Below are 17,681 nucleotides of genomic sequence, written 5' to 3' on the forward strand. Positions count from 1 at the left end.
ACAGTAAGAAGTTATTTCCCTTAACCAGGAAATTAACGTTCTTAGAATTGACAGACAGTTGACCCTGAGAGGTCAAGTAAATATCTACAGCGGATCTAAAATATGAATAATTAATTATAACTAGTTATGGTTAATTATTCATATTTCCCATGAGTTGATTCGTTACATGTATTAGCTAATCAGATTCAGGTAGCAAGCTATAAACATAATTAATTAAACTAACATGCAGGTTCTTGTCGAACTAATGCACCGTACTCCACCTGAAAGAGAAAACTGACATAACAGGATTGTTTATGTTAATATTGACTTTTTGCCACAATGTCGAAAAAATGACGTGCACTTGCGTTGAGTTACGAATTGTGTTCTAAAACATTTTGCAATGTAGAAACACGTGAAATCAAGCTGGCATAGCTATAAGCAACTACATTTGCGTACTTGCTTAAAGTATGTTTGCATAAAAAGGGACGTTCACAGAATAAGCGTTGTTGCATTTTATATTATTTGTCCGCTGTATCATTTCTTGCTGTTCTTTTAGTGTGTCGTGACGTGATTGCTATGTTTTAAAATATATTGTCAAAGATACAGCTTAACATAAAAAAATCACCAAAAGGTACCACAAAGTTAGTACATAGTAATATTATCGTTAAATTGTTGCGCTTCTAGTACTTAATCTGAAAGGGCAAAAAGGATAATTAAAGATATTTATGCTTATATTGGTTTCTTGCAACAATGCTGACAATGCAACGTGTTCACTTACAAATTTTGATCTGACACATTTTGTAACGCAGAAACACACAAAAACAAGTTTGCATAGCTAGAAGTATCTACATTCGTAGAGTATGTTTTGCGCGAAAAAGGACATTTACAGAATACGTTGCATTGTTGCGTTATATCTGCACTCATTTTTATAATTGTTTGTACATGTTCACAGATGGACATTTCTCGTAATTCTTTTAGTGACACAACAGCTATGTTTTAAGATGCCTTGACAAATTCTGTACATTTAAACTTCCAAAATAAGTACAATGAAACAAGTCCATATGACTCGAAAGTATTTTGTGCGAGGAACAGAGATAAATTAAAAATATTTACACTTAGACAAGACCTGGTCAAGACATGTAAGGTTTGACATCAATGGACACCACTAGTTCTCACATGTCTCGAGAGCGATCACGAACGAAGTTTGATTTTGCGGAAATGCGAATGAGATTTGATTTACGGTGGATTTCATGATTTTAAGTGAGCAACAACTTAAAATTTTGATCTGTTCCTCACAAAGCTAACATACAGTATTTCAGGATACTTGGAATACACAAGTAGCAGTTACTTTTGGTATGGTACTTCTTGTCCTTTTTTGGAGCTTGGTCCTTTTCACTGTATGGAAAATAACAGCTTGAAGATTTTGTAAAATCACTCTCATGTTCCATGGATAATAAAAGCCAAACAGGTTTGGAACAACATGAGGTTTGAGCAAATGATCACAGACTTTTCCTTAACTTTCTCTTTCCAGGTATGGTTGGATATGATAACAGCAAAACAGATTGAAGGGTAAAATCAAACACCGCCTGTCACTGACCCGTTCCTGACCTCAAATAGGCCTTTAATACCCTCAGCTATGAAACCGCTAATCAGCCGGCACCAAAAGGCCAGAGCTCAGAGATATAGCCTTCAACCTCAAACTCTCTCTCGCTCTGTTTTCCACCTGCCAGTCATCAGGGCTCCTCTGCCGCAGGAGCTTCCCGATAGACCTGTGGTCCGTTCCATCCACTGTTCAAATCAATTAACAAGGCAGCTATTAAGACTGTGCTATTCTTTGAAACAGAAACAGTAATTGAAAAGCTCACAATGGGGAAAGAGAGAGAGATAGACAGAGACTAGCCTTGCTTTGACAGACTGTGGGATATCAAGCTTTGACAATCACAACAATGAACCAGAAACACTACTGTAGATATTAGTTTGCTATACTTTAGAGATCTGCTTTCCTATGGAAGCCTGTCAGATTGAAAAAAGATTGAATTTCAGTTTACCAAAAGGCCAGAGCTCAGAGATATAGCCTTCAACCTCAAACTCTCTCTCGCTCTGTTTTCCACCTGCCAGTCATCAGGGCTCCTCTGCCGCAGGAGCTTCCCGATAGACCTGTGGTCCGTTCCATCCACTGTTCAAATCAATTAACAAGGCAGCTATTAAGACTGTGCTATTCTACACATGGTGTGTAATTGAAACAGAACAGTAATTGAAAAGCTCACAATGGGGAAAGAGAGAGAGATAGACAGAGACTAGCCTTGCTTTGACAGACTGTGGGATATCAAGCTTTGACAATCACAACAATGAACCAGAAACACTACTGTAGATATTAGTTTGCTATACTTTAGAGATCTGCTTTCCTGTGGAAGCCTGTCAGATTGAAAAAAGATTGAATTTCAGTTTATTTCTTGCATTTACAGCATTATATCTTCCAACTGCAACTTATCATAGACGCACAGCTTTTCAAACAACTGCTTGTGCCTTTATATCTTCTAATTCTGACTTTATTTCTCGTAACTGTGACACTTTTTCTCCCTATAAAACTCGCATTGTGTGAAATAGTTGCAGTTGCAAGTTTATTTCTAGCAATCGTGAGTTTATATCTCTCAATTCTGACTTTATACCTTTCAATAACAACTAACTTTCCCTTAATTGCGTCTATTTCTTTTTTGCGTCATTGTATCTCCTGGATGTGTCTTCGCAACTCGCTAGTGCCACTTTATTTATCTTGATTGCTATTTTATATCATCCATTTGCGATTTTATACCTCCCTATTGTGACTTTATTTTAGTTACAACATGTCTTCCAATTTTAACTTTATTTCTCGTAATTATGGCTTTATATCTCACAACTGGGACTTATTTTTTAAACTCTCACAATTGCCTGTTTTATTTATTTTTTTACTCTGAAAACAGGCTTCCATACTTCCCTCTGGCAGAAACAAACATTTTTAATAGTTTTTTTTTTTTCTAAGGTCGGTTTTCTTATTAAACACCTAGAAGGTTTCTTTGATGGACATAAACACAGGATCCTAATTTTGGGTCATCTATCACTTTCCATTGTAATTTGGATTACTTGACACTAATCAACATAAATAAACCCCAAACTCCATTTCCAAATCCTTACTTTTTGAATAGTATCCTTAGACATCCAGACTCTAATCCAACCAATAACAAAACAACCCGTGCATCAATACCTGTCATCCATTACTAGGAGGGAGTTTGCACTTATATCTGCTTTCTTCACTTTGTCACTGGGAAAAGGGACCCTCGAGATGCTTGTTTATATGCTTTTTGCTTACGCAAACATGAAGAGAAGTGCGACTCTGGAGTCAGTATTAGCTGTCACTTCCTGTCAAGTCATCGACGAGCATTTAGCGGTGACAAGACCACATATCTCAGAGCACCATACTTGTGTTATTTCCCCAGTGAGAGGCAGGTGAATTTAATCAAATTAAGTCTCCGAATTTCCTCGTCTTTAAAGCGACAGCCTCTCACAAGCTTTACATGAGCTCCTGGAGTGTTTGAGAGGTAAATTATTTGGGGGTTTTTTTTCCAGGAAAGAGAAATGCATTAAAATTCTCCTTCCATTTTATCCACTTTAATCTCCCTATTTCACAGTTTACTCGCTTGTGCATCTTACAAGCCAATTGAAATGGGGATATTGGAACTGCAAGCAAATATGTTTCAGAGGAAAATTGTGACTCATCAAAATGTTCCACAAACAACATCCTGTTTCAGCAGTCTGCACAGGTATCGCACACTACAAGCAGGCTTTTAAAAGTCAATAGTTCAAATTATTTCTAGAGTGTTGCTAGATGGTCACTTGCCAAGACAAAAGAGTCCACCTCCATCTCTCTATGATCTGGTCCCTTGATGTGACTTTGTTTCCTCCTTCTTTGGGATATTTTAAAACCTGTTTTCAGTCTGATCATTTATAGAAGTAATATCACACCTTAGCTATCACATCCATCAACGTGTCATCACTTACAGTAAAAATCAATGAGTTTTCCAAGATACCACAACATTGAGCATGCTCCGGCTGTAAAACATAAATAAATAAATAAATAAAAAATAAATTTAAATTCCTGAAGAAATGGGATAAACTTTCACAGATGAGGTTGGTTTGTGTGTTCAAATGTATTAACTGAATATTACAGGTTTTCAAACTATGGTAGTTTTTTAATGTTGTGTTAGCTAATGGCTTCGTCATGTTGTAGCAGAATTATCTGTTTAATCTATTGCAGATATAGATATTCATACATGCATATAACTACATGTACGGTCGCAGATGCAAAGTTAACTTGTTCTTGAGTGTTGACGGACTGGCTTTGGCCATTTCAATACGGCAGGATGGCTTACATATAGAGGCCCATAGAAACAACCGTTAAAGGGATAGTTCACCCAAAAATGAAAAATCTCTCACCCTCATGTTGTTCTAAACCTATAAGACCTTCGTTCATCTTCTGAGCACAAATTAAGAGAGATAATATGTGACCATGGACCACAAAACCAGTCATAATGGACAATTTTTCGAAATTGAGATGTATACATAATCTGAAAGCTGAATAAATAAGCTTTCCGTTGATGTATGGTTTGTTAGGGTAGGACGCTATTTGGCCGAGAAATCTGGAATCTGAGGGTGCAAAAAAATCGAAATATTGAGAAAATCGCCTTTAAATTTGTCCAAATGAAGTTCTTAGCAATGCATATTACTTAAAAAGACAGTATAAGTCATTATAATCAGTAATTATGTCCCCACTGGATGCAACAAATGCCTCATTTATAATGGGTTTTAATGTTTTTGTGTCGTCGCTCCGGCTGGGACATGCCATCACAGTATGGTGAGGGGTGTAACATTTCCGTCTCACGCTTAAGGTATTCGGCCAATCACAAAGCACTGAATACCTGGCCAATCACAGCATACCTCGCTTTTTCAGGCCGATGAGTTTTGTAAAAATCGACGAGTTTCAAAAAGGCGGGGCATAGAGGAGAAACGATAATGTACAGTATGTGGAAAATAATGTGTTTGTTTTACTTTAAACCGCATAAACACATTTCATTACACCAAATACACAAAATAATGTTCTTTTTAGCAGCATCATATGACCCCTTTAAGACTGGTTTTGTGGTCCAGGGTGACATATAATAATATATATTTTTTTTTTAATCCAAGAGCTTTCTGATCCTAATTAACACGTTCAAGGCCCAGATACATAGTAAGGACATCATTAAAATTGTCTATGTGACATCAGTGGTTTAACTATAATGAATTTATGAAGCTACAAGAATACTTTTTTTGTGCAAAGAAAGCAAAAATAACTCCTTTATTCAACAATTCTGCTCTTCCGTGTCACCATTTACGAGAGTATCATGCCGCAACTATCCCTTTAATAAGGCATCTACATATACATATCTATGCTTCTAACCACAGAGATCAACTCTGTACGGGATGATTTACACCTTAAGTTCAAATCTCCAAATCTAAAAATAAGCATTCGTACTAGTTTTTCTTCTCTGCAAACAAACTTTTAACTGAGACCCTGTTTGTGACGCCAATGCACTCAGGCAATCACCATAAAAGCCCAGAGAAACTGATAAACACCCAAGTCAGTTTTCAACTTTCTCTCATTTTGGGTATCTCGACTTTCCACACACACGCATGCTGCAATTACAGGTAAAGAAAGAGGTGGTTGCAAATATCCTTTCATTGTTTCTTTCTCGTCTCACACTACAGGGTGGTCTAGCACTTTCCATGTTCTCCACTAAAATGTGCCATTTAAAAGGCCAAGTGGCTTTAAATTAGCCGCAGGCCATCTCTCTGGGCAGAAAGGGCACATCTTCACATTTTTAAAGAGATGTTTTCAATTAAATCAGTATTGGAGAGAGCATATGCTAATGCCATGAATATTTAATGTATGTTCTGAGAAATAGTTAAGACCCCTCTGGTCACAAGGCTCTTTTCCTCACAATCAGTAGGAGAGACGAGAAAAGTAAAAGAGGAACTAGAAAAAAGACGTCGACAGCTCTCGGGCAGAGCGGAGGGGAGGGAAGATAAAGGACGGGTGAGTGGGAAGAGATAACTTGGGCTTTTAAAAGCTGCTTTTCCTTCTTCTCTGCCTCTCTCCTCCTTTCTTTCACCGACTACTCTCGTTGTGTCCTGAGGCGCATGGGTCTGGTGTGTTTAAGAGCTCGGTGACTACTAGACGAAGAGTTTGAGGCAAAATCTGACGGGAATGCCAACAACCCCCTGTTATCAGCTGCCACCTCAAGCGTCCTGGAACTTTTTAGGGCAGGAGGCAAATTTAGGAAGCTATCGGAGTGACAACTGAATATCTATTAACGGATGTAGCGCTGGCGCCTCAGTCAACTGCCTGCAGATTGTGGATTGCAGACAGAATGGTTTCAGAGTCACTCCACTGGGTTCAGGTCAAGGTATTGTGGTGGGGTGCTAGGACAGGAGTAAGGACTCATGCCTCGCAGAGGGTTTTATTTTAAATGGAAATACATATTAAAAAGGGATTAAAGTGTCCCTGGGAAGCAGTGAATCGGAAAGTGGCATGGTGTCCGCATGTTTCCTAGGGAAGTCAAGGACAGGTTGTGCAGACACACCATAGGTCTGTTAAGTGGCATGCCTTCCCTGAACCTCATGGACACCTCGAATAAACTAAGATCTTTCAAGGTGGATGTTTGAAACATGCAATCAAGAATATAATCAGCTCACATCAAATCCCCACCCACATTCCTGGAGTATCCCAACCCTTAACATTTTGCATGTCTCCTTTGTCTAACGCACCCATTTCAGGGGCCTGTACAAATACCCACACTTGTGGTCTTGGCTACTTGAGAGCATGTGCGTGCAACAATAAGTAAGTGCACAAGACTGTCCTAGGTCTTAAAAACACCAAAGAGCAGTGCCCTTAAGTCAAACTCTGGAGCAGTATTCAAGGCTAAGCGTATCCCATCATGCATCATGTTCGGGAAATAAATCAACATTTTGCTGAGATCTCTTTTGTACAACATTTGCAACTGCTTTTATCACTTAATTAGAAGCACCAAAATTACTAAATCGTCTTCGGCTTTAGAGACTACTGAACAGACGATATTTATTTTAAAGGGATAGTTTACCCAAAAATGAAAATTCTGTCATTAATTACTCACCCTCATGACGTTCCAAATCCGTAAGAACTTCGTTCATCTTTGGAACACAAATTAAGATATTTTTGATAAGCTTTTTGACCCTGCGCATGCATTGTGGTACTCCTGAGAATGGCGGCAGAGACTGACGTGGAAGAGAAGAATTGTTGAATAAGTCGTTATTTTTGTTTTCTTCGCACACAAAAAGTATTCCTGTAGCTTCATAACATTACAGTTGAACCACTGATGTCACATGGACTATTTTAACGATGTCCTTACTAAGTTTCTGTGCCTTGAACGTGTCAGTTGTGTTGCTGTCTATGGTAGGGTCAGAAAGCTCTCAGATTTAATCAAAAATATCTTAATTTGTGTTCTGAAGATGAACAAAGTTCTTACGGGTTTGGAATGACATGAGGGTTAGTACTTAATGACAGAATTTTCATTTTTGGGTGAACTATCCCTTTAAGATTAAAAATTAACTTTTCAAAATTGTAAAGGAAAAACGTTTCTGTTTGTAGCACATCATTGTCGTAGAAATGTACCCTTAGTGCTGCTTACCCATGCAAGAGTCGCCTCCATGATGCAATGATGTTGCATTGCAGCTGTAAAGGAGTAGCCATGGGTCACTCATGAACGATCCATTCATTTTCAACGATTGTTCTATATGACTCAGAAGTAACGAGTTGTCTCAGAGAGCGATTCGTCATTATTTTCGTGACCATGCATGCTCAACATCCTTTCATGCATGAACAAAATGACTCGGGAGGTGAACTAATCAGTTATGTTTCCTGTACAGGTCACTTTTTAGTGCAGGACATTTATATTTTAGGTTTTGCTCAAAGGTAAGTTTGCATTTAGGAAAAACATGTTTCTAGAGTAGGTCAACTATAATAATTTCTTTGTTCTTTTCAAGTGACAAAAGAACTAATGACTCAGACAAGACAAGATGACTCGGGAGGTCAAATAATTATTTCTGTTTTCTGTACATATCCATACATGTGGCTGTTCAGTGACAAAAGAATGGACAACTTAAGTGGTGAATTAACTGTTAATCATTTTTCATCATTTGTCTTTGGCTGGTATTATCAGGATTTCAGAATTTGGAATGTGATTAAAGTTTGCGCCAGCAGAAGTGTTGGGTTTTAATTGAACTTGAATTAAATACCTTTAATAAAGATATGGTCATGTTTAGAAAAAAAGATTTAAAGATCAAAGTCAAGAAAATAACTTGAACTTTCCATCAATAGTTTTAGGTTGTTCTGGGAGGGTGCTTAAAAAACCTCAAAAACAAACAAAATGATTGCTGGTTTCAATCATGTCTGCAGAACTGTTATGCATCAAGTTTAATACTTAGGGTTAGGAGTAAAGCAAAGTAATAGTGTTGGTTGCTTTAGCAGCACTAATGAAATTTCAGAAAATGAATAAAAATCAACCGCATTGCTTTAGAGCACAAGCAAATGATTTATTGCCGAATTAATAATTTATCAAGACCTTATAAAAGGTTTTGAAATATGGCTATGAAAGAAACAGCCACCAGGCTTGGGAAAATAAACTGTGACAGATTTACGAATGTAAACAAAGGACCGACTAATTTCAGCTTTCAAAGGTTCCCTGCGGAGCTGCTAGCGCACCAGCACCTTTATTAGTAGTTAGCGTTTGATTAGTTGCCAGTGTTACTCACAGTCTTGTAGGTCATAGAGGCCACGGTACTGAAAACAATCGAGCTCTTTACTGGTGGCAAACCTAGTGTTAGCTGTTAGCTGTGTTTGGAACCTGGAAGTTGGTTTGTTGCTGGTCCACCATCTTTAACCAGCAATAAACTAGCTACCAGCTAGTCAAACCTTCTTCAGTAATTGACTTAATCAGTAATTGTGTCGTTTTCCAGGTGAAATATGAAAAATGTACCTGAGAAGCAAAGCTGTTTAAGAAATTATACTTGTCTTCAGAGAATATGTAGAAAGTTTTTTTCTTTCTTCTTAAACAACAAGTATTTTGTTTCTTGTTTTAAGCATGCACCTAATGACATTTATTGATGTTTATGCTTGAAATGGAAGAAAATATTCGTAGAGAAATTTGTCAGTGGTATAGGAAAATAATTGTATTCAAAATGTATTCTGACAACACACCTCATTTTCTTTTGCAGTTTTGCTTCAAGTAAATTAACTACGGCTGCTTGTTTCTACTTTTTTTTTGTACCACAGTTCTGAATTTATGTCCCACAATTCATTTTTTTTTCTTTTCCTCAGAATAGCAATAAACACCGAATTGCAATATATAAACTCAGAATTCACACTATTTCCGCACACTTCTGAGTTTACATCTCAGATTTTTTTTTTATTATTATTATTTTTGTAATTGAAATTCTGACTTTTGTCCCACATAATCCTGAATTTCTATCACACAATTCAGATTTAGTTTCTTGCAATTCTAAAAGAAAAACAATCAATTGTGAGATATAAAGTTATAAATTCAGAATGGCAAGATATAAACTGACTTTTTCTGAGATTATATTTCACAATTTTGTTGATGTTTTTTTTTTGTGATTGTGACCGTCACAATTCAGATTTTTCACACATAATTCTGAATTTATATCTCACAATTCAGACTTAGTTTTCAAGCAATTCTGAGAGGGGGGGGGGACTCAATTGTGAGATATAAATGTATGATTTTAGAATTAAGTTTTTTTAAATGCAATTCTGACTCGATACTGAACACTCATCTGGTATTAGAATAATAATTAAACAATTTAAAAATTGCATTTATAAAAAAAACAAAAACAATGGAAGCTGTTAAAATATTATATGAGCTTCTTATGTGGTGAAAATGTTATCAGATATCAAATCTGCTGTTTTTTCTCAGAATTCCGTTTTTTATTTTATTATTTATTTATTATTATAATTTTTTTTGTAAATGCGTAGAGAAATTTGTCAGTGGTATAGGAAAATAATTGTATTCAAAATGTATTCTGACAACACACCTCATTTTCTTTTGCAGTTTTGCTTCAAGTAAATTAACTACGGCTGCTTGTTTCTACTTTTTTTTTGTACCACAGTTCTGAATTTATGTCCCACAATTCATTTTTTTTTCTTTTCCTCAGAATAGCAATAAACACCGAATTGCAATATATAAACTCAGAATTCACACTATTTCCGCACACTTCTGAGTTTACATCTCAGATTTTTTTTTTATTATTATTATTTTTGTAATTGAAATTCTGACTTTTGTCCCACATAATCCTGAATTTCTATCACACAATTCAGATTTAGTTTCTTGCAATTCTAAAAGAAAAACAATCAATTGTGAGAATAGAATAATAATTAAACAATTTAAAAATTGCATTTATAAAAAAAACAAAAACAATGGAAGCTGTTAAAATATTATATGAGCTTCTTATGTGGTGAAAATGTTATCAGATATCAAATCTGCTGTTTTTTCTCAGAATTCCGTTTTTTATTTTATTATTTATTTATTGTTATAATTTTTTTTGTAAATGTGACTTATCTCACACTTCTAACTTTTTTCTTCCAATTTCAAATTTATATCTGAAATTTCTGAGGTTATATCTCTCAATTCTGACTTTTTTCACAGAATTGTGAAAAAATATATTTCAATCATGACAACTCTAGGAACATTTTAGCATGGTGATGGATATGACAATGTTAATGTATTTGGTCTTGGCGGAATAGATCTGCTACGCTGCTGCTGAATTGCTGCTGCTGTTGGTTATTGCTGTAGTTGCAGATTATTGCTGCTGCAAGCAAGTACAAGAACTTGCTACTGTCAATGCATATGGCGATATGGTGCCATGAGTATTTAAGACATGCTGCTGCTGCACAAATAGCATATAAAATAACCCCGTAGCAGATCTATACAGGTGGAGCTGGGGAAGGTGGAGGGTTTCAAAGAACTCTGAAAGTGCGCTGCAGGAATCTCAAGTGAAAGCTAGCTAGCCATATAAATGCAAGGCAGTAAGCTCATTGGCTGCATATGCAGCATGAACCAATCAGCTTGTGCCAAGTCGTTTAACTCTCTGAATATCATCAGTTACGTTAACACCCCATCAGAATGCGCAATCTAGAGTTTCATGACTGAACTATACATATATATATATGATTTGAGATATAAACTCAGAATTGCAACAAAAAAATCTGCATTGTCAGCTAAAAATAAATAAATATATATATATATATTTTTTTTATTTATTTATTTATTAATTAGTGTAGTGAAATTGAGCTTCCACAATTAAGCCTGCTTTAAGGATGATTATTTTTAGAGAAGATAAAAAAGCTGATAATAAAATTTGATAATAAATTATTAGCTAGCAACTAGCTACCATGTTTCAAAACACACTAGCTGGATTTTCCAGCGGGGTAGTCCTTTCTGTAACGGTTTGTTCCGCAAAATGACTGCCTGCGACGAGCTATCGCTACCCACGTGCTTGAGATTTTCAAAGCAAGGCTAATGCCAATGTCTGTGACTTCTCAAGCTGAACTTTGCCCTTTTAAGGTACTCAGAAAATCCCTCCTAGCGTGGCAGCATTATCACTCTGCTCTTTCGCTGTCTCGTTCTCTCTCTCTCTCTCTCTCTCTCTCTCTCTCTCTGTCCGCAGAGAAATTCAGACATCCTTGAGCTGCGCGCTTGTGTTGGTCTGCCCGGCTGCTGCTTTGAGTTTTATTAAGAGTGACCTTCAATATGCCTCAGCTTTCTGCAAAATGTCGCTAGCAGCACGAGGGCACCGTGAGGTCCTCTGGCTCCACAGACTGTCTCAACACGCCGCTTGCTTTCCCTCGCATTGTTTTGCTGGAGATGATTGAAATGGTTTGTGCGGAGATTAACGGGGCGAACGCGGAGTTCAGGAGTCTGGAATATTTTGGTTCCAGTTGCTCATAATTTCCATCTAGAGATGACCCACAATAAGGCCCAGAATAGATCTCAATATGATAGACTACGTGTGCAGCAAACTTTCATTAGCAGTGCTAGAGAAGAAGGTTCATTTTATAGCATGGTAAGGGAGGTCTCAAGAATTTAGGATCAACAGTACAGAACAAAAATAAAATGGAACAAATATATTAATGACTGTTCATTTTTTTTACAGATCATATTAAATCATTATATTATCATATAAAACATATTAAAAAAGAATTCATACATAAACTGAATTTATGATTACAATAAAGGGTCATAAAGAAAAATAAATGCCAGGATAGTAAAACTGTCCAGTACACACACACACACACACACACACACACATATATATATATATATATATATATAATATATCCGAGCTATCCGTCTCAATTACGTTTAACTTGATGTACTAAAATAACTCAAAGAAAACAAATAGAAACGATATAGACATGTATGAAAACAACCAAACCAAATAAGAATGGAACTAAATAAATAAATGTTTACAAAAATTCAAATGAAAATGGAAAATACAAAAATAAAAGCCGATTTAAAATATCAATAAAAATCTACAATAGTAACTCATGAATACTATTTTGGAATTGAAATAAAAAAATGAAAAAATTACAATTATAAAAAATAATAATAATAAAGTGATAGTGACATGTGCTCTGCATTTATCCCATCCAAAGTGCACACACACAGCAGTGAACACACACACACTGTGAACACACACCCGGAGCAGTGGGCAGCCATTTATGCTCCAGCGCCCGGGGAGCAGTTGGCGGTTCGGTGCCTTGCTCAAGGGCACCTCAGTCTTGGTATTGAAGGTGGAAGAGAGCGCTGTACATTCACTCCCCCCACCTACAATCCCTGCCGGTATGAGACTCGAACCCACAACCTTTTGGTTACGAGTCCGTCTCTCTAACCATTAGGCCAGGACTTCCCTTTATTTATTCATATTTAGTCGTTATTAAAAAACTGTGGATGCTACTGAGATAGAATAAATATACAGTGTGTATTTATATATAAACACTGTCCTGATATCACAATATAAAAAAAAAAAGCTGGAAGATATTAAAATATTATGAAATATACTATGAAATATCAAATCTGCTCTGTTCTCAAACCGAAAAACTATAAGATTAATCTGGCAAACAACAATTTTATATTATGTCAATTATATGTCATTCAATGCAATACAGACAAGTATCTATAAAATAGTTAAAAAAAAATACCATTTCACCCCAAAACATGTTTGTGTGTCATAGAATATGTATGGTACCACTTTCATAGTTACTTTATCGATAGGTGACGTGATCTGCGTACATTTTTAAAATTGAGTGGAAGCCACACATGCATTCCTGTAAATTTCATTATTAGAGTCCAACAAGAGTTACTGTGGTAATTATAACTCAGTAAACTACAGCGAAAAGCTGTGTAAATTCTATTTAAAGGTACACAAACTGCATTTACGAGCATTTATCTTCTATTACGTTGCTAGTCGCATGGTATTTAATATCATATCACCCAGCCCTGGTCCCTCATGAGAATCTCTGTACTCTTGCACATTGCAAGTCATTACAAATGCCATGCCTGTAACGTTTTGGGTGACCCCAAGGCCTCACCAAAGTGATTTCCTTCTTTTAGAGGCCAAGTCGCTGATAAGCCTCATGCTAATACGTTTACTTCTCAACCCTATTTTAAATTTCCAGAGGCTTGCTTTCTCCAAGGCGGCATTTCCAGGCCACAATAGATAAGACAGCTAAAGTGTTTATCCTTTTGGTAATCCAGCCTCAATCTAAATCTATCCAGAGGTGCAAGTGACATCAGACACGCTGCCAAACCTCCTTCACACCCCCCACTGTTATCCAACTCCAAAATATCTGACCTTTTACATTGCTTATTCTTAGCTTAAGCTAATTCTTCATATGTGTCGTCTGTCCTGTACGAACAAACAGCCATACAACCATTAATTACTAAAACCCTAATCAACTTTACCTTGTCAGGTCTAAATTGGACATGCTCATTTATTCAAGTTAATTGCTAGGCAACTGATCACTATGAGCTTCTTCAAGGCCGTTAAGCGCTAACACAACTGAGCTAACGGTAGCTATAGAGGCCGTCTGAAATGTAAAAGTCATTGTCTTCACCGCATCAAGTTTATCAGGCCAGTGTGACTCATGAGGGCTGTCAGTGCATAAACTAATTTCTCAAGAGAATAATGAGAATTTGGAGGTTGCGCGTAATGATACGTAACATCAAGGCCGCATTCACGATTCAGGTGAGCAGAACTTCAGAAGCGTTTGACATCTCTCTGTTGAACGCTGCTTTAAATTATTTTCTTAATCAGTATAGATAGATCATCGTTTAGATCTATATATCTATCCAACTATCCATCTATCCAGAATTGAAGTTCTATATATCTATTCAACAGTTATTTTGATCTATATATCTATCCAACTATCTACCCATCGATCCATTGTTTTGATCTATCTATCTATCTATCTATCTATCTATCTATCTATCTATCTATCTATCTATCTATCTATCTATCTATCTATCTATCATTTTGATTCGATTCGATTCAATTAATCCATCCTTCCATCCAGTCTAAAAGTCTTCAAAATTCAAGGCTTGTTAAACTTTTGTTTTTTTTTTATTCAAAGTTTGTCTTGGAAAAACTTGATTTTCTATTTAAAAATGGCATGTCATGTTTTGAATTTCAATTCATTTTAAATTTTACTTACATTAAAATTTTAAATGCAGTTCTAATTTGCTACATTAATTAAAATTCCATTTAACTGGAATTTAAAACTCAATTTTGAATCATGCGCAATATATCTTGAATTAAGTTTATGGCAAATAGTATTTTAATTTTTTTTACCTCATGATCCTCACAAAAAGTTGTCAGACATCTCCTTCAGACTCTGCGGCCATTGGAATGGACATGTTTGTTTGTTTTTTTGTAAAACTTTTTTATGAACATTTTTTATAATATGAATAATGCCTGGTCACTGATTGGTTCCTGATCAACCAATCACAATGAAGATAAAAGTTCCAACTTAATCTGACTGAGCTACAGGCATCGCAAAGACAGACATGACTAACCGACTAGAAAGGAATAGGAGGAAGCCCAATTTTTTACCTTTAATATGCAGATTTATGTTCATGGTAGTCTCATCAACTTGCACTTATTATAAAATTAAGACTATCAAAGTAATAATATTCAAAGTCATTTTGCAGAACACAAGATTGTTTTTTTTTTTTATGTCCATCAAATGGACATCAGGTCTTGAAAGATATCAGCAGGAACCTCATGAATTAGCTGTATGACAGGTTGTGAAATTTGTGCAAGCATTTCAAAGCAAGAATACAGAGCTACAAATTAAAATGTTGAAGTTTTATGAACATTGATGTTAATTAATGAACTATTATTAAAATAATTCCATTTATGTCTTCAAAGTGACCATAGCCTGTCAATATTTGGTTTCATTGATTTTAGTGAGAAACAGCCATACTGTATGTGAGATCAATGAATACACAACAACACACATTCACACCCCCTCCACACACACTGATGCCTTGATGCTATTATGCACGCAATCATATACACATCAAAACAACCAGCAAGTACACATAAGCACATTCACTTACACACAAAGCCTTTTACACATATACTCAGATTCACCCACTGCAACCAACAAAAAGGATCAAACAAACAACAAGACTTCATATCATCTTACCTTTCCTTACATTCTCATTGTATTTCTCATTCTTACAGTTCTGTATGTGTTATTTTCTAAATCTTCAACACTAGTTCATGAGCATTGTTAAAATATGATGATTTTCATATTGCTTCAGTCCTGGCGTCCATTGTAGTGGACATGGAAAAAAAAATTTGAATAATAAATCTGCCATTGAAAAATCATGTTTATTTGTGGCTTCCTTGTGATTTGCCTCAACTTTTAGCTAGACGTTTGCAAGACCAGTGTGCCATTACCAATAACATCCTCTGATAACAACATTCACACTTTAATTTAACATTTCATATGCTCATGGCCCTCTTTATGTCACGATAAACACCAGTAATGGATCAACCTAAAATACCTAATCAAAATACAACACTAAATATCCACCTAAGAATGATTCCCAGTTTCCAATTGCTTGGGATTTCAGCTTCCTGCCTGCTCGCTTCCAATGTTTAACATCTCGGAAAAGGCACGAAACACGAAGATGCTCATTTGTGAGATTGAAGAACACTAGAAATGATTCCAGAATGCTCGTGATTAGGGGTCAAATAGCAGCTTAATGACTTTCAAGTGGCAAAGCCTAATGGGATTTAATATGAGGCCAGATGAATCCTGATTGATTCTCTATCATCCTGTCACAACCAGTGTCTCTCAGTGCCTTGTTTATTGGATTTAATTTATTACTTGAAATGATGTAATTTTTTTATGAGGCTAGGACGAAAAATAAAATTACATCATCCTAATAGCGCTATTACATTGAGGCCAAGTGCATTACAAGACAGAATATGTTGCCCTTTTGACATTATAACACTGAGTTTTATGTTTTCGTTTGAACTGGTACAGGCTTTACACTCACAGAGCAATGCAAGTGTTGATTTTATGACATGTCAACAAATAACATGAAGGAAGGGCTTGTGAACTCTGCTAAAGGAGCAGTTTCACATAGCAACTAAATAATAAAGCAACTACAAAAAAGCCAGTGTTGGGGAATAATTTAAAGTAGCAATGCTGATATTTCAACTATATTTTCAGTAGCATAACAGTTGTTTTCAACTGTAGTGTAGCTTTTCTAGTAACAAGTAATTTTTTTACAACGACTAACAGAGTAACATAATGGCTGGCTGCTTTTTTGTAAAATTATCTTCCACATTGATCTTTATAGCTGAATGTGTCGAGTTTTATGTTTTCGTTTGAACTGGTACAGGCTTTACACTCACAGAGCAATGCAAGTGTTGATTTTATGACATGTCAACAAATAACATGAAGGAAGGGCTTGTGAACTCTGCTAAAGGAGCAGTTTCACATAGCATCTAAATAATAAAGCAACTACAAAAAAGCCAGTGTTGGGGAATAATTTAAAGTAGCAATGCTGATATTTCAACTATATTTTCAGTAGCATAACAGTTGTTTTCAACTGTAGTGTAGCTTTTCTAGTAACAAGTAATTTTTTTACAACGACTAACAGAGTAGCATAATGGCTGGCTGCTTTTTTGTAAAATTATCTTCCACATTGATCTTTATAGCTGAATGTGTTGTGGCAATATTCAAACACTGATTATAGTAAATATGATAATTATTACATATTAGTAAATAATCATAGATAATTATTTGAATCATATTATATCTTCTTTTTTTGTGGAGGAAAAACTTATTTCTGTCATAACAACTCTCTTACAGTATGCATGGCAGCTACGCTGCTACTGCCAATACATCCACAGACATGCTGCTGTCAGCGTGCAGGAAACACTGTTACTGCATATATAACATATCTTCAATAACCCCCATATATAACATACATTAAATTATCCCTGTAGCAGGTCTACAGAATGCAGGTGGAGCTGGGGAAGGAGGAGGGTTTCTAAAG

This window comes from Sinocyclocheilus grahami, unplaced genomic scaffold (genome assembly GCF_001515645.1).
Source record: "Sinocyclocheilus grahami isolate Dianchi unplaced genomic scaffold, SAMN03320097.WGS_v1.1 scaffold159.1, whole genome shotgun sequence".
In the NCBI taxonomy this organism is placed as follows: domain Eukaryota; kingdom Metazoa; phylum Chordata; class Actinopteri; order Cypriniformes; family Cyprinidae; genus Sinocyclocheilus; species Sinocyclocheilus grahami.